The sequence below is a fragment of the Rhinolophus ferrumequinum genome, chromosome 25 (genome assembly GCF_004115265.2).
Source record: "Rhinolophus ferrumequinum isolate MPI-CBG mRhiFer1 chromosome 25, mRhiFer1_v1.p, whole genome shotgun sequence".
NCBI lineage: Eukaryota > Metazoa > Chordata > Mammalia > Chiroptera > Rhinolophidae > Rhinolophus > Rhinolophus ferrumequinum.
This window is the reverse complement of record NC_046308.1, coordinates 35,755,730-35,774,766: the sequence shown is the minus strand read 5'-3', so window position 1 is coordinate 35,774,766 and position 19,037 is coordinate 35,755,730. Positions and strand designations below refer to the sequence as shown.

The 19,037-nt window shown below is 38.3% G+C and overlaps 1 pseudogene; it reads right to left on the bottom strand.

Moving 5' to 3' along the window:
- Positions 1 to 209: 209 nt before the first annotated feature.
- LOC117017359 (elongation of very long chain fatty acids protein 2-like) overlaps positions 210 to 19,037 on the bottom strand; it is a 48,872-nt pseudogene continuing 30,044 nt past the window's right edge.

The window sequence follows — 19,037 nt, the reverse complement described above, 5'->3', positions numbered from 1 at the left end:
AAACATATGTAACTTTCAATTTAGTCCATGTTTTAAAACAAGCAAATCTGTTATGCTATTATATATGCTTTGGCTGTTTACTCGATGTTTAGTATACGTTCTTGCTTATTATTCCATTAGTTGCAGTGAAGCCGGCTTTGGAAAAAACATTTTTAACTTCTTTCTCTGTTGGTGACTCTTCCATCTTTCTTCATTGACTTTTTTGATGTCTAGAAATACAAATTTAAGAACAGGATGATTAATGTAAGTGTGTAAGAAGATTGGAATATAAGACACCTGAAGGAGAAGCCACATGGTTTCATGACAGCACTAAAGGTGTGGGTAATGCTGGTGAGCACAAACTGCACCAGCTAAGCCTGTGTGGGATACTTCTTCCACAAAAGATACTTGTGTTTCGATGGAAACACAGACAGTTCATAGCAGGAGTACATAGGATGTGGATAAAACTGTTCATGGTGAGTAAAAGAAACTTTGCCCTCAAGGTATCCAGTTCAAAACATACCACCAAATATTAAACATAGAGGCATGAAGGCATACATGAAGAAAAGCAATCTTTTCCCCCCCTGCAAAACAAAGAAAATCGTGTCCAGGAACTCTATTATAATTTGGAGATGTAGTACCACCATAACTCCTTGGCTACCTGGATATCTGTTTTCCCTGTGCTGGCAACATGCTGACCCTATAAATTGTAACCTCCTTCTTAACTGGAGACAAAAACCTCTGCCAACATATAATGGAGTGAAGTGTGACTCGGAGATTATACAAGGTGAGGATACCACCAAGGGAAAGAGCAGGTCTGTGCTTCATATATTTATTACCCAGTCATATTTAAAGTAGACATACTCGTATGACAGTAAGAAAAAAGATAGGAAGGTAAGAATCCAACATGAACTATCCCCTGACTCGAGAATCACACAGTCCAAGCATGTCCAAAAAAGCATTGGCTTCATCATCAAAGGCCTTTAGAGGCTCCAGCATCCGCAGCAGCTTCAGAGCTGCAACCCCGTGGGTGGCACCGCATTGTCAGGGGTAGCCAGAGTCGCTCTGCCCTGCATTCCCGGGTGCCCACTCCGAACAATTAAATATTTTCAATACAGATTCTAAAATGACTTTGGAGGCCTTGCTAAATTAAATTCAGTGTTTTCATTGAAACACTAAGTCCCCCTAATGATTTGGCAAATGAAGGAAATCAGAGGATGAGAATAAGGAGCCAGCAGAGCCTTAGACAGACAGTCATGTGACAGAATGAACAGGTCCAAAGCCACATTGATCTTATATCTGTTTATCTTAATAAGCTCACGGTTATGGTGTAGTAATGGGCCTGTAAACAAATATAACAGCTCCTTTGCTTTAACTTGTGTTTTCTAAAGAGATATGAGATAGGGTAGCACAAAACCAAGGCCATCATTCCATGTTAACCTACAGGTTTAATATAATCCCAATTGAATTCTCAGCAGTTGTGCTCCTGTGTGTGTGTAAAATTGACAAGCCATTTCAAAAATTCATATGGAAATGCAAAGGACCAAATCAAAGTAATTTTGAAGAACAAAGATGAATAACTTACTCTTGCAGACCTGAAGGTCTATTATAAATCAATACAACTTTAAGCAGCACACTAATTTTAGTGGTGTACATGGCACCTGATTTATGATAAAAACATCATTCAATGTAATGGAGGACGAAACAGTCTTTTCAATAATTGGTACTCAGAAAGTGGAGTATCTACAATAGATGACCAAAGTTCTGGTGTATGGCCTGTGATGACCTGGGGAGGTGATTTACCTGAGCAGTGTCTTTAGAATGCAGGTCACTTTTTTGAATCTCAAAGATGGTGAAGTGCAGCCTGAGAAGGCCCTTCCTTGTAAGTGCAGGGTGTTTCTAGAATCTTTAGTAAAGGAACTGAGCTCCCCCTTCAGGGCCTTCTGCTCCAATCTTTTGACTCTCAAGTCTGTTCTAGACAAGATTGCTTCCTATTCCTTTTTTTCTTTTTTAAAGAATTTTGTCGATTAATATTATGAGTCACAAACTGTGATGCACGTACACACAAGATTACTTAGCAATATGTTGTATGAGAAATCAGAGGATTATCATGAGTCATCTTAATTGAAAAGTAGTTCTAACAGGATATTTGGGAAACAAAGCTTTTTTGCTAGCTTTAAGACAGTGTTCTACAATACCAAGGGGAAGGCGAGGCTGAACACAAGCATGCACATACAGTATAACCACAGCTAAGTCAAAACACCAATACTAACTATAAAAACACTATTTTTAATATTTGACGAAACGTCCTTTCAAAATAAAGCACAAAACATCAAAGAGATTTCATAATTTTGAAATAGAGAAGTGCTAAGGCTTCCACAAGAATATTTCCATGATGAAAATTTCAAAATCTTAATGAGCCTGTTTACTACATTTACTGTGCATACCAGTTTTGATGATTCTGTTTACTGCAGACAGTATGCATACCTGGCTCAATGACTTGAAAGAAGTTTTTTCATCTGTATAAGAGCCACTCGTATCTCTGAAACAAACTAGCCTCTGGGAAATGCCTTTTCCAGAAATTGCCTGACGAACTTCCCCTTTCCTTTGTTCTGCCACTCCTTACCTGCCTATAAAATCTTTTGGCCATGCTGGGGAGGGAGGCCGGTAATGGCCTTTCGACTGGAGTCTGCCATCCTCCCAGAATGTCTGGAGATTTATTTTGAATAAACCCATTTTTCTTCCCACCAATGTTGCCTCTAGAATTTTGGCTTTTGTTCGGCAAGCAGCCAGACATTTTGCATAATAACACGGTGAGTAACAATTATTTGAGAGTTTGACCTGGAAAGCTCCAAGAAGAAGTCAAATGGTAGTATTTGAGAGACTTTACATTTTGGAAATTACATCTTAGCAACTACTAGTACTACTCAAAAATTTTCATGGCGAGATAAAGTATGAAAAATACTAAAGGAAGTTATAGTTATACTGAGCAGTGAATCCTTACTATTCTTGTTTTTTAAATTTTTGTTTGCTTGCTTTTTTTTTTTTTTGCCATTCTGGTAGGGATGTAGTGGTGTTTTATTATGGCTTTAATTTTAAGTCCTCTGATGACTAATGAGTATGAATACTTTCTTGTATCATACTCTTAATATCCTCTGATGAACAGCTTTCTCATAGTTTTTGCCCATTTTTAAGAGTCATCTGTGTTTCCACTATTGATATTCTAGATATCACCTATTTTTTAGATATGGGTATTACATATCTGAGTTGTCTTTTCATCCTCTTAATGATTTTTTTTATTATTTTTAATATAAAGAGAAGTCTTTAATTGTAGTTTAACTAAAATTAACTTTTTTTTTTTCTTAGTTTCCTTTTAAAAAATCTTGTGTAATCTTTGGGAAATCTTTCTCTGTTTTCAGGTCATAAAGATATTCTCCTATGTTTGTCTCTAAGTGTTTTATTGGTTGACATTTCATATTTAGGTCTGCAGTGCATCCAGAATTGGCATTTTGCTTTTATAATTGTTTATGGTGAGATAGGGATCATATTTTTCTGATAATATGGAGATGTCTTTGACTTGCAAGTCCACTGTTTCTGTATAGATGTCTGATTGTTTCAGCAACATATATTAAAAAGATTATTTTTCCCCACTACATTGAGTGATGCTTTTATCATAAATCAGGTGATCATATACTCACACATCTCATTCTTAACTCTTCATTTTGTTCCATTGTGCAGATTGTCTGCCCTTGCACCAATAATATACTGCCTAAACCAGTTTTGCTTTATTATGGATCCTGAAATCTGCAAGAGTAAGTCATTCAGCTCCTAGGGAGAGGGCTTACCCATATTTTCCCAATGGTTAGGCAAGGAGCTTTCAACAAGCAATTAGGTAGGAGAGATATTGAAACATACATGTCATGCTAGAGAGCAGATCCTCTTGATAAAAAATAGATAAATAAATAAATAAATAAATAAATAAATAAATAAATAAATAAATAAAATAAAAAAAACAGTGCTGTCTTTACCAAATATCAAGTGTAGGGGCCACAGCACCTCCACTGAGATGTGTTCCAGTGAGTTGAGTGATTTTCCCCAGGAGGATGTCCCGTCTTCCCCTTTCACTCAGTGATCACATTGGTTAAACAATCATCCAACTTAATATAAAAATATTTACTTATCAAACTCTGCCTAATCATGATCACTCTGCTAAGAGGTGTGTGTGGGATAAAGGGGAGGGCTGCATAAGAAGGATAGCATATGCTACCTGCCCAAAGGAGCCAGTGATCTAGAGAGTGAAATTAAGTTAATGAACCAGGCACCTAAATAATCCAAGTCATACTACAATTTAAATCAAAATAAATGGCTTATAGAAAAATAATATAGGAATTCAAAGAAGGATGCAATCAATGTGTCATCATGACCAGCTTCCCAACCTTAACCTTGAAGTATGGGTACGATTTCAACAGTGAAAATCTGGACAGTTTTGTAGTTAGAGCTTTTTGTCTCTGAACAACCTCACATATTCCTGCTCAGGAGTAACTGCTTTTCTCCTAACAGAGGAAAATGCTGAATGAGAAGCCTTATATGAAATTCCACAGCAATGCACGTTGAGTAATGGACTGCAGCATAACCCTATCAGAATCAATCTGCTCAGCCCATCAGAATGTTCTCTCCAACCACATTCTGCTCCAGCTCCCATCCCACATCCCTCTATTATCCTCCTGCTGGCTTGCATTGCAGGCTTTTGTCCAGCATTTTCTGGCAGTATGGCAGAATAGACTCATCTTAGCAGAATCTTAGCTCACCTGCTCTCAGGTCCTGTATGGATTTGTTTGAACAGCTGGTACAGTGGAGAATGACAACCAGTTCTCACCTTTCCAGTGTCCCCATCACTTATGACTTTGCCCTGTACCCAAGTTCCTGGGAGAGCAATGCCACCTGGAATGAGAATAACAACGGAAGTCCTGCCAATGGGGAGATCTCACAGTAGAAGTAGGCCTTGGTTCCCTTGAGGTTCTAATGTCCATTTAAAGACAACAGGATCACACTCCAAACCAATAATTCAGCAACAGCTACGATTCGGAACTCTGGATTCTTATCAGCCTTATCAGCCAGACTTCATTCCTGAAATTCAACTAAAATTTTCCCATGTGAAAAGAAAAACAAATTTGAGATCAGCCTGGATTTGTTGCCAAAGAAAAGGTGTTCACCAACTGAATTACCCAGGCACTAGGCACGTATCACTAAGAACATATATAATTCAAGATAAATACACTTCCCAGGGCATATAAACAAGGAAAAAAACCTTAAATGTATGTCCAGAGATAGGCTGCATGTGTTTCAGTTTAACATTGGGAGGGGAAAAATGCATAAAAATATGAATTGGGAATTATGGGAATTATGGTCTAGGGAAAATGGATGTGGAGCAATGCCAATAGTTCATGTGCTCCTTTTTCAGAGACTTGCAGAGATTCCATGGCTTGGCTTAGAGGTAAAGTTAAGAATTTAGATGATCTGCCTGGTTTCAGGCCCATTAAAGATACCAAGCAATGATTTATTGCAAGAAACATCAAGGCGATCTGGAATCAAGTACTCATCTGCTTACCCTTCTGACAATGGTTTTGGACCCATCTAATGGAGGCGTCTAATGCCTATAAACTGGTGCCAGAAGTAGACAGCAGAAAGTAAAGTAGGTGATGCTTGTTATGATAGCTAGAGTTAGCACCTCAGGTAGTCCAGTTCTTTATTTCCACTTATCACCCAGCAGCACAGATAAGTACCAATTTTTAAGAAAGATAAGTCAGGGCTTACGTAAGTGGGAATATTATATAGAGGTTCAGAGAGGCAGTATTTATGTATTTGTTTGTTTGTTTTCAAATAAGTGAACTGAGATGTGAGTAATCAGAAGAAGAAAAATACACCAGTACTTTTCAACTTTACAATCACCAAAGAGGCTATGTTAAAATGTTGTGCGTGATCTCAGAAGTACTGACAAATGCCAATTTCTCGAGTAATTTACAATGTCTCACAGTCTCTCTCTGCAGTTGGAGGGAGGCAGCTCAGACCTCTTCTACCACAATGTGGAGGTAGGGGAAAGATAGCCAGGATTAGATTGTCCATAGACTCTTAATCTCAATGCCATGGATGTAAACAACACTTCCCATTTTGGAGAGAGAAAAAGTTTTGTGAAGGACAGTGTCTAGTAACCTAGATGTCTCCATGAGGTCACCAAATACATATAATAATTAAATAAAAATCCCTCCACCCTCTATCTCAATTATTGTGCGATGTCCAATGCTCAGCCTTCAACACTGTGGTGAATTCCCAAGACTCATGCTCCCAGGATTTCTTCTTCCCCCTCTGGTTTCTTCTTCCTACAGAATGCTTTCTCCTTGCTGTCTGTCTGTCTTTCAAATTTCTTTGCTTTTCTCTGACTTCTGACATACTGCCCTCCACATGGAATACACATGCCCAAAACAAATGCACAAGACAGTTATGTGTAGAGAATTTCACTGAGGATCAGGACACTCAGGAAGGTTACAACATAGCTGAACTAACTAACAAATAAACATACTAACACAATTAATTATTTAATTAATAATGTGCATTAAATATGTCTGTACTACACAATCCTGTAGTTATTTCTTTCACCAAGAATTTCATACCAGCTATCCCATTTCAGACTCTAATCTCCTTCCACATTCTTGAACTTTCTCAAAGTATTCATTTTAACTTAAAGATTGAATATAAATGAATTACATTTCCAACTTAAATAGCTAGAAAAATAACACAAGAGTAATTCATATATATAAGTTAAATGAAGGGATACTGAACACAAAGTCAGAAATTAATTATGTAAGAAAACAAAAAAATAATAAATTAACAAATAAACTACTGACCAACTAATCAAGAGACAAGGTGAAAGCACAGATATAAATACATAAATAAATAAATAATAAATGACTAGGGGGAACTCATCATTGAAACAGAGGAAATCTTAAAACTGACTAAGAAAACTATGTGAAATGAATAATTTCCTAGGAAAATAAAGGTTTCCAACATTCATCCCAGTAAAGATAGAAACTTTACAATTTTTTAAAAATTTATTGCGGTGACAATTATTAGTAAAATTACATAGATTTCAGGTGTACAATTCTGTATTACATCACCTATAAATCCCATTGTGTGTTCACCATCCAGTCAGTTCTCCTTCCATCACCATATATTTGATCCCCCTTACTCTCATCTCCCACCCCCCACCCCCCATATCCTCTGATAACCACTAAACTATTGTCTGTGTCTATGAGTTTTTGTTCCTCATTTGTTTGTCTTGTTCTTTTGTTGTTTTTGGTTTATACAGCACATATCAGTGAAATCATATGGTTCTCTGCTTTTTCTGTCTGACTTATTTCGCTTAACATTATACTCTCAAGATCCATTCATGTTGTCACAAATGTTCCTATATCATCTTTTCTTACCGCTGAATAGTATTCCTTTGTGTATATATACCACAACTTCTTTATCCATTCATTTAGCGAAGGACATTTTGGTTGTTTCCATGTCTCGGCCACCGTAAACAAAGCTGCAATGAACATTGGAGCACAAGTGTCTTTATGTGTAGATGTTTTCAGATTTTTTGGGTAGATACCCAGGAGAGGGATTGCTAGGTCATATGGTAATTCTATTTGTAATTTTTTGAGGAAACTCCACACTGCCTTCCATAGTGGCTGCACCAGTCTGCATTCCCACCAACAATGTATGAGGGTTCCTTTTTCTCCACAGCCTCTCCAACACTTGTTACTATTTCTCTTGTTGATGATAGCCATTCTGACTGGGGTGAGGTGATATCTCATTGTGGTTTTTATTGAATTTCTCTGATGATTAGTGATGTTGATTAGCATTTTTTCATATGTCTATTTGCCATTTGTACGTCCTCTTTGGAGAAATGTCTCTTCAGGTCCTCTGCTCATTTTTCAATTGGGTTGTTTGTTTTTTTGTTGTTGACTCTCATGAGTTCCTTGTATATTTTGGATATCAGCCCCTTATCAGAGCCACTGTTTGCAAAAATCTTCTCACATTAAGTTGGTTGCCTCTTTATTTTGTCGATGGTTTCTTTTGCTGTGCAAAAGCTTTTAAGTTTCACATAGTCCCATTCATTTATTTTAGCTTTTACTTCCCTTGCCTTTGGAGTCAATTTAATAAAATGCTCTTTGAACCCAAGGTCCATAAGTTTAGTACTTATGTTTTCTTCTATGCAGGTTATTGTGTCAGGTCTTATGCTTAAGTCTTTGATCCATTTTGAATTAATTTTGGTAGATGGTGACAGATAGCAGTCCAGTTTCATTCTTTTGCACATGGCTATCCAGTTCTCCCAGCACCATTTATTGAAGAGGCTGTCTTTCCTCCATTGTATGTTTTTAGCTTCTTTGTCAAAAATTATCTGTCCATATTAATGTGGTTTTATTTCTGGGTTTCTCAATTCTATTCCATTGGTCTATGTGTCTGTTTTTCTGCCAATACCGTGCTGTTTTGATTATTGTAGCCCTGTAGTACAAGCTAAAGTCAGGGAGTTGTTCTTTTTTCTTAAGATTGCTTTGGCTATTCGGGGTCTTTTGTGGTTCCAAACAAATCTGATGATTTTTTGTTCTATTTCTTTAAAAAATACCATTGGGATTTTGATGGGGATTGCATTAAATCTCTATATTGCTTTGGGTAATATGGCCATTTTAACTATGTTGATTCTTCCAATCCATGAGCACGGAATGTCTTTCCATTTCTTTGGTCTTCTTCAATTTCTTTCAAAAATGTCTTATACTTTTCAGCATATAGGTCTTTCACATCCTTGGTTAAGTTTATTCCTAGGTATTTTATTCTTTTTGTTGCAATTGCAAAAGGAATTGCTTTTTATATTCCTTTTTCTGAGATTTCATTGTTAGTATATAGGAATGCAATGGACTTTTGTACATTGATTTTGTAGCCGGCAACTTTACTGTATTCGTTGATTGCTTGAAATAGATTTTTGGTGGAACCTTTAGGGTTTTCTATGTATAGCATCATGTCACCTGCAAAAAGTGACAATTGAACTTCTTCATTCCCAATTTGGATGCCTTTTATTTCTTTTTCTTGCCTGATTGCTCTGGCAAGGACTTCAAACATTATGTTGAAAAGCCGAGGTGATAAGGGACAGCCCTGTCGTGTTCCTGAACATAGAGCAAAGGGCTTCAGTTTTTCACCGTTAATTATGAGATTAGCTGAGGGTTGGTCATATATGGCCTTTATTATGCTAAGGTATTTTCCTTCTATACCTATTTTATTAAGTGTTTTAATCATAAATTGATGTTGTATCCTGTCAAATGCTTTTTCTGCATCAATTGATATAATTGTATGATTTTTGTCATTCGTTTTCTTTATGTGATGTATCACATTGATGGATTTGTGGATGTTGAACCATCCTTGTGTCCCGGGGATGTACCCCACCTGGTCGTGATGAATAATCTTTTTAATGCATTGTTGTATTCGATTTGCTAAAATTTTGTTTAGAATTTTTGCATCTGTATTCATCAGAGATATTGGTCTGTAGTTTTCTTTTTTGTGTTGTCCTTACTAGGTTTTCCTATCAGGGTAATGTTGGCCTCATAAAATGAGTAAGGGAGCACTGTCTCTTCGTCAATATTTTGGAAGAGTTTGAGCAGGATTGGTATTAGATCCTCTTTGAAGGTTTGGTAGAATTCACTAGTGAAGCCATCTGGTCCAGGACTTTTGCTTTTGGCAAAGTTTTGAATGACTAATTCAATTCTGTTACTGGTGATCGGTCTGTTTACATTTTCCAGTTCCACTTCTAGCACCAGGCAGGTGGTGGCGGGGTGAGCTCTGGGAGGGTAGGGAGAGGGCGGCTAGTCTCAGTGCCTAAGGCTGCTGTTCTCTGCGGCAGTGAGGGCTTAAACCACTGTTTTCAGCCTTCTTCCCTCAGTCTTTGCTCTCAGGTCTCTGCCACGAGCGTTGGGTTCACCTGTGTTATATGCTGTCCCCTCAACGCTGTGTGCCATAAACGGAGCCCTAGCAGTCCGAGTTCTTCCCTCTCCCACAGCTGCGGTAGTTCCGGCATGCAGCAAGCTGGGAGCACTGAGCTAGGTCTGCGTCCTGCGCCTGCGAGACTACGTCTCCGCACTTCTCCCTTCCCTCTTCTCCGGCTCACGTGATTTGTCCACCTTTAGGTGAATTCAGTAGTGGGCCTCTTCGTCTTGCCTGTCTGCTGTGCGGAAGTCCTTTTGGAGTTATAGTTGTTTGATTAGTTATAAATTCCAGGGAAGATTTACAGAGGCTCACCTCACGCCACCATTTTGATGACGTCTCTGAAAGTTTATAATTTTAATAAAATACAGAAGGTTTCCCGGTCTTACTCCATTTAAAAAAAAAAAATAGTACCAGGTCTGATGCTTTCACAGGTGAATTGTGCCAAATCGTCAAAGATTATTAGATAGTCCCAACATGATAGAAATAGTTGCAAACCAAGGAGCATGAAAAAAATGTTTAACCTGTTTTTATGAAGCAAGTATAATGTTGATGTAAATCTGGTAATATAGCAGAGAAATAAAATTGTAGACTAATATCACTTATAAATATTGATTTGAAAATCCTAAAGTATTAGTGAACAAAATCTGAAACAAGCACTTGCTTCAAAATCTAAACTAAAAGACTAAATTTATATAAGAACAGATTAAGTAAATGGATTTTATTTATTATTTTAAAAGTACATATTATTAGTGTAAGTATCCATAAATAATTTTGACAATAATATATCTAAAGATGGTATAATTTAATTAAATACAGATTTAAATGTAACAAATCTAATGCATCCTTTCCTTTCTTTTCTCTCTCTCTCTGTTTAGGTTTCCATCATGGAAGACAGTCTATTATAGGGATTAATAATATGGTCTCTGGGTTCCTAATTCCAGTCGTACCATATACTAGCTCTCTGCCCTTAGAAATTTTACTTGCTCTTTGAATGATTCAGTTTTCTCATCTGCTAAGAATGGGCAAATAATGGGTATACCACCTGGGGCTGTTGGGAAGATCCAGTGAATTAATATATATAAAGAACACCTAACAGAGCTTGCCAGGTAATAAGAACTCAGTAAGTGTTTATTAGTCTATCAGTCACCACTTAATATAGTCCAAAACTTCAAGGCCAGACTTTGACTACAATGATCCCCTGTCCAACCCTTTGTCACCTCATCCCCCAGTTATTTTTGTTTGTTTCAACTTGCCATAAAGTCTATCAAGTTACAAATACCTCCTGCAACCTCATGTCCATGGCTTCAGAACAATTTAGTATAAAAACCTCATCCTGGCCATGAGCATTGTAGTTTAAGAGATTTATTTTTATTGGTGTTACTGTGACTGCCTCTCAGGCTCTGATCCCTTCAAGCTTTAGTTTTTACAGATTCTTCCAACTTATCTTCCACATTGAGAGAAGAAAAAAATAATCTTGTAGGGCACACATACACTGATAATTAAAACTCTACAATTAAGGAAAAAAGTAACTAATGACCTTAAAAAGAGTGTATTGAATATTTAAATGCAATAGGCCTCTTCTCTCAGCAATGGCTGAAAACTTTACAACTTGTCTCAGTCTAAATAATTACTGTTTTTAAAAAATCCATGCTTTAATGAAACAGCATCTTGTACAACAATGTTTAACACGACATTCTAATATAAATTTGCCTTTAGTTTTTAAAGGAGGCAGGGATTTCTAGCCTCTCGTTTTTTCATCATTGAACCTTGTTTTCTGGCCCTTTTTTTCTCTGGCCTTTGAAGTTTTCTGACTTTCCTGCACATTGTTCACTTTTGAAGTTCTCTGGTCCTAGTGCAGATCACAGAATTCCTCATAATACTCCCTGCTGCATTGTAAAACCTGAAAAGGGAGAAATGATGCCTCCCCCAACCATCTCTATGACAGGGAGAAGGATATTTCTGGGATATGTGTTTATTTGCTACCAGGCTAGGGTACAAAATACAGGCACCAACAGGGCATCTGTCTGTGTGTCTGTGGCTCCTGCAGTGCTTTCTCTGCATTGTCCCTTCAATAGCCACAAGTCACAGGGAGAGCACCTTCCTTATTTCCTTGACCCTCCTCTCTTCCTCAGTGCCCTCTCACAAAAAAATGGTCTCAACCTGAAGAGCCGGGTTCTTCTCAGTGAAGTCCACAGAGTTCACAGCCACAGAAAAGGGGGAAAAAAGAACTACTTTCACTCTTTTCAGCTGATTCTACTACTAAGAATAAGTGATGTCTCACAAATGAGCTCTTACCTTTGACAAGTCTTAATTTCATGGGAAACTTTAACACATTTTGTTTCATTTGACTCAGAAAAAAACACTGAGTTGGGTAGACAGGGAAGGGGTTACAATTTTCATTTGACAGACAAGCAAAGTGATACTTAGGAAAGAATGGGGATGGCCTAAGGCCAATTACTAACAGAACTGGAACCAAGAAATTAGGTCTTCTAACTTAAAAATAAAATGTAAAATAATCTCAGTTCTGGTCCTCAACACCCGAAGGTCTGAGGTCTATTTTAGGCTTCCTGAATTTGCACAAGTAGTGGGTGTGATTCCTACACACAGACTTGAAGGAGCCCACAAGGAAACTGGCTATTGCCCTCTCCCAGGTGAGGAGGGACGCTCTGTATACCCTTTTGGCATTGTGAGGTCAGCACAACATACATAGGGACTGCTGGGACTGCCTGGGACTGCTGAGATCTGTGTTCTCAGGCAAAAATCCCACAGGTCCTCTGACTCTCAAAATTTGCCCAGCTTGGACAATATATTATGCTACCTATAAACAACATCATATTAAAAAGTTTATTAAACCAGTCCATGAGATCTCACAGCTCAATTTTCCTTTGGACCAAATACAACTGGGTAGGCCTGGAATTTCTCTTCCTGCCTTAAACATAAACCAGCTTCTGACCCATTTCTTGAATCTGTATTTGGGGACAAAGGCTTGCCCACATTGTACCAAACAAAAAGCTTCTGCCCCAGTGTCATATGCAGAAGCTCTGGCTATAGAGTCACTGGTGCTGACTCCCTGAATGCCACCTTGCTAACAAATTGTTTTGACAGAAGCGACTCCTGGTCCTGCTTTGAAACATCCTAAACATCACCAGTGTCCACCCTCACTGCACGTGAATTAGCAAATACTGGCTATATAGTCTATGCTATGGCATGGTGCTAATTTAAGGGCCTCACAGAGACTGAGACTGATGGCCCTGCTCTCATGAACAGTGATACAAACTGCCAGACCCCATTGTGTAGCCAACCTCCACATGCAGCCACTCGTCCCCAAAATGAGGTTCTGTATTGTCTCACCTGGTCTCCAGGACCAGTCTTGAGTGTAGCACAAAATCTAATACTCTGCCAGTTGCAAAAGAAAACCTGGGGTACGTGGGGTTCAGCATTGATGGGCCCACCACGTGATCCTGTGCCTGGACTTGATAATATGACTATCACTCAATTTCTGAGCCCCAGTCCCTATTCTGATCCTAATTTTCATGACTGTATTTGTACCCTATATGCTGTTTATCAAATGTCTTAATGGCCCTGAGTTCTCTTGATCTTGAGGCCCACCTCCTCCTGAGAACTGTATCCTACATTCCAGGCTAGTGCCTGGGGCCCTGAGCCTGCGGAGATAATTCCTTCGTACCAAACTGCCTGTACCTCTAATTTCCATTCATACTGTGTGCTAGACCATCCTTTGCTATTTCTTCTTCAGCTCCAATTGGATGTCATCTTTCTCAGCCAGGTGGAATCCTCCATCTGTATTAGCAACCAATCATTTCTCACTTGGGTGGGAAAGGCTGTTAAAATATTTTACCAGTCCCTCCCCTAAGTCTTGCTCTAAATGTTAATCTTGATGAATGATAAGGTAAGATCTAGTCATATGAGACAGCCAGATAAAGTATACTTGCCTCACTAGGTATTGGACAGTTAGTTACCTGGAGTATCTTTCGAATTAAACATGACCACAGAGCCCCTGACATGCCCTAGTCCTGCATTTTAAGACATTCTGCCTTTTAAAATTTTTGTTTGTTTGTTTTTTAATGAAGAATTGAGATAGAGGACTGTTTGGGAACTATATGTTGTCTAGGCTTGTCTATACTAGACCCACAACCTTGCATTTTTCTGCATATTTTATACCGTCAGTGTCACACGTTTAATCTCAGAGAAGCTGTTAAATTCATTGATCATCCCCACAAGAAAAACATCAAATAAAAATGAATAATGGAGCATGGGCTTGCACGAGTTACAGAAGACCATATTAAAATTGATGTTTGACAAAACTCTAATGACAACTCTGAAAACAGGCAGCAAAATTAGTATCTTCTTCACAAATGTTGCAATTTACATAACAAGGAAGGACATTTTGCCTGAATTAATCACTACCTGGAAAACAATTTCACACCAGAAAAACAAGGAGAGATAAAAAGTGATAAATGCGTTATACCATCCAGTTCTTAGTCATGACATAAGAAAGGAAGAACGGGGTTGCAGGGAGTGAGAGAGAGAAGGAAGGGAGAGAGAGAGAAAGAAAAGAAAAGAAAGGAAGGAAGGAAGGAAGGAAGGAAGGAAGGAAGGAAGGAAGGAAGGAAGGAAGAGAAGGAAAAAAGGGAGAAAGAGAGAGGAAGGCAGGGAGGAAGAAAACTGTCAATTCCATTAATACCTGCAGCTTGCCCTCTTTAGCAAAATGAGAAAAAGAGGTCTGGTCATGGAAAACCAATTTTGATGAATGATATCGTGAGATACAGATATGTAATGTGACATTTGCTCAGCTGTAGACTCCCAACAGACAGATATCAGCCAGTTTGAGAGAAAAGCTGCAGGAGAACATTAGAAGAAGGAAAGATACATAAGCCACTAGGAGATGATTGTGAAATATAGAAAGAAAATATAAAAACACACAATATATTTAAATAAAAACACACATTTTTCTTCATGAACTTGTTAGTCTCTTGCTTTAGCATTATGTACATCTTGAAAAGGCATTTGGCTTTCAGAATCGAAGAAAGAGACAGGAAAATGTACTTGTTGCTCAAAAACAAGACTGGGTTGCTTCTTGTTTTTTCCTGTTAGAAGGTACCCTCTGTATTTAAGCTAAATTAATTAAAAGACAAAATAAAACACTTTTACCATGATTTTCAAAAATTACTTTAGACCTGTAGTGGGAAAATAAAACCTCTTAACTATTAAAATTGAAATTTTGTTGGCTTTACAGAACACTGAATATCCTAAAGTTGTGACATTTAACTGGTAACAGTGGAAGACCATCAAATGCTACTCTGAGCAGTAAGGATTTTACAATAAACCAGATGGCTTCATTGCATAAATGTCCTAGGATAGTGACACAGAGCAGAAAAATGATGGCCACAATGCTTCCTGGAGTATAGAGTATTCTTTAAAAAGCATTCAGGGTTCCTTGACACATAGAGTCTGCAGTCCTCTAATGTTCTGTAATCTAGCGCTCTTATCTATTTGTTTCCAGAGATAAACTAGAGATGTGCTTTAAGAATCAATTGTGCATTTAGTCTACTAAGAGTCTACTGAAGCATACGTTATCAATACATTTCAGGTGATTTTGAGAATTACACCACATGGTCTAATTCACAAAAAGAACATTTTTATAGAGGGCAAATTACATTTACTAATCCATACAAAGTAAAATTTTATTGACAAATGATATTAAAGTTGTTTTAGTTTATTTGAACTATATTTAGATCCTAAAAAGGGTCAGAGACCTCATTTGTCTAACATACCAGTATACCAGTACCACCTCTGTGCCTGCCTCAGGGCAGACTTTCAAAAAATATCTATCACCACAATCAACCATAAATCTAAGCTGTCTACTTTCCTTGCCTTTTCCTTCATTCATACTGACCCTGAGAGCTCACCACGCCAGATACAAGATGACAAAAATCAGACTGAGGCTTCTGCTGAAGGATTTGGGTCTGTGACTACAAGGGCCAACTTAAATCTAGGTAATTTTGATGGGCATGGATTTGGATGGAGATTATATTTCACCAAAGTGAGGAAAGATCAGCCCCTTTCAGGGGAGGGTGTCTCAGTGACCAAATGGAGAACTGGGCATGTGGCAGTGACAGCGACAGGAACTCATCCAATGGAGTCTGTGAGCAACTCAAAATTACCAGATACAAGCCAAACAATACGAAAACCCACAGTCAGTGGCAGCCAGGTAGTAAGGAGAGAAACCCTGGCGGCGGCGTTGGCGGCGTTGGCGGCGGTGGGGGTGGGAGGGTGCCGGGGCAGACTCTTAGAATAGACAGCTGCCGCTAACTTCAGGTTAGCTTTTTCTTATATAGGAAAGGGGAAGTCAGGCAGGCAGGTCTGAATGCTGACATTGCTTCCTGGGGACTGGTCTGTTTGAAGACGAAGTTATCTCCGGACTCCGGACTCAGACTTGGCCACTGTGGCCTGTGACTTTATGTGTCACCAATGTTGCGAGCACCTGTAAGGGAAGTCGCTAACATTTCAGTCTCTCCTGGAAGCCAAGGGGACATTAACCTCTGGACAGGGCCCTACGTCCTGCATGGTACTCCTGACGCAAGTGGGGAACAAAGTCCCGGCACACAAATTCAGATAGAGTGAGTAACACAGCTTTATTTGGGAGCCAATATCCTTCCAGAGGCCAATGCTCTGGTAAGCACTGAAGGTTATACAGAATAGAATAGAATTTAATAATGAATCAAGTCCCAGAGTCAATTGAGGTGGTGAAGGTCCCTGGTCTGGGAGACGAGATTGGGCCCTCGAGGGGTCTGAGGTAAGCTGGTCTTGCAAAGAACAGCTTTGGAGAGTCCCGGAGCATGGTTGGCTTGCACGTCGCAGAGGGTCTTAGCCGGAGTACCCAGTCAGACTTCTCACAGCATATTGCTCTGGAGTTCTGCTTTTATCCTCTTTTCCTTGGACTTGTTTACTTCTTAGGTGATAACCAGAAGTTGTTTGCCAAGAGTTGTTTATCTCTGAGGTGATAAGAGGTAAAGAACCAGAAGTTGTTTTGGTAAATGTGTTTATTACTCAATTTTGTTATGCTCAGTTTCACACAAAAAACATGTTTTTCACTTCACTCATATCAGTGTCAAACATGTGCGGCCATAGTCCTGTCCTCCTAGTAAACAACTTGTTTTGCAAACCTCAGTCCAACATATATAATACATTTTATATGCTCTATACAACCAGTAAATACTGCAAGAAAGTTGTATATTGGCTTTCAGTGTCCGAGCACCTGAGGGTTAAGAAATGGCTCGTTTCAGGTTAGGATGTTGTTAATTAAGAACGTATGGGTAGCCTTGAGAAAGGGAACAAGACAGAGTTCTTAAGTTAATCGGTGAGGGGAGAAACAAAGAGGAAACAGATGAATATCAAGATGGATCAAACTGCAAACAAACCAAGTCTAATTATGATACAGGATAGTTAGCATGTCCCTAGGTAGACAGGGAGGTCCCTGGTGGGATAAACAAAGACAGCCATATCCTAAAACTCCAGGTTTTGAAATCTTTCCTTTGCTCCAGGACATAATGTAACAAGCCTGAGATTAATCATAAAATTCCTTTGGCTAACAAACAGAACAGATCTAATAGATAAGAGTGGGTACTTTGCTAATTCCTTTAGGATGGGCAAGCAGAACAAACCTGGTAGACGAATTCCATTAGAAGGCGCCAGTTCCCTTCTTCAAACAGTATACTTCTTCAAACAACTCCCCTTTCCTGAGCAGGCAAGGGGAAGTATAAAGGTAAGAGCTTTTGCCTCAGTCACAGGGCGACCCGCATTCGCAACCCCCTCCCGCTCGGGAGCTCTACCCTTAGCTTTCAATAAACTGTCCTCTTTTTAAAACTCTTTGCCTCTCCTGAGTCCGCGTTTCCATTCTTCGGTCTCACAAGACACGATCCTGGCCTACATCCAGAAACTGCTGGCAGATCCAACATCATCTACATCATTTGGGGACTCACAGGAAAATATTCCTCCATCAATAACAGGTAGCTAGATAGCAAGCTATGTGGTGAGTTAAACTGCAAACTAGTTAAGTCTAATTGCGTTATTGATTTACCGAATTTCACCATGATATATATATATATATATATATATATATATATATATATATATATATCTCCAATAGAAACCACTGTTGTGTGTTACAATCAAGTTGTTGAAAATGGGGTCACATATATGGTGATGGAAGGAGAACTTTGGGACTATGTGTGGTGAACACACAAGGTGATGCACAGATGATGTATTACAGAATTGTACACCTGAAACCTATGTAACTTTACTAACCATTCCCACTGCAATAAGAAAAAAAAAATTATAAAGAGAATATCTTTCTAAAAGCAGGGCAAAAATATCCACCTCATTTTATAAAGAGGAAAATATTAGAATATTTGCACATTGTCACCAGAAACAATGTATGTCCAAATTTGGTGGAAGTACATATTAAAAGTACTAAAAAAAAATAAATAAATAAAACTAAAAACCTGCATCGAGCAAAAATATCTTTCAAAATTAAAGGTGAAATAAATACATTTAAGACACCAAATTGAGGAGATGAGTTGCCACCTACTTGTTTAAAGTTCTTTGGGCTAAAAGATATTATAGCAAATGTTACTGGTATTTACAAAAAGAAAAAAAACAATATGGAAAATAATACAAAATAAGGTATGTATTACGGATACTTTTGATTTAAAAATTAATAAGCTATAACCTGCTGAAAACCAAAATACCAGCAATGTGTTTGAGATTTATAACATACTTACAAAATATTGAAAAGCAACAGTACAAAAAACAGGGGGAAATAAAAATATAATGCCATAAGGTTCTAAATTTTAACATATCTATAGTTTATTAGAAGGTAGACTGCTAATTTAAAAAAATATGTATGTATATGTATACACATACACACACACACACACACACCACACAAACACACACACACACACAAAGGCAACCACTAAAGAAATAAAAAGATGATTAGGAACATAAAAGGATACTGAAAA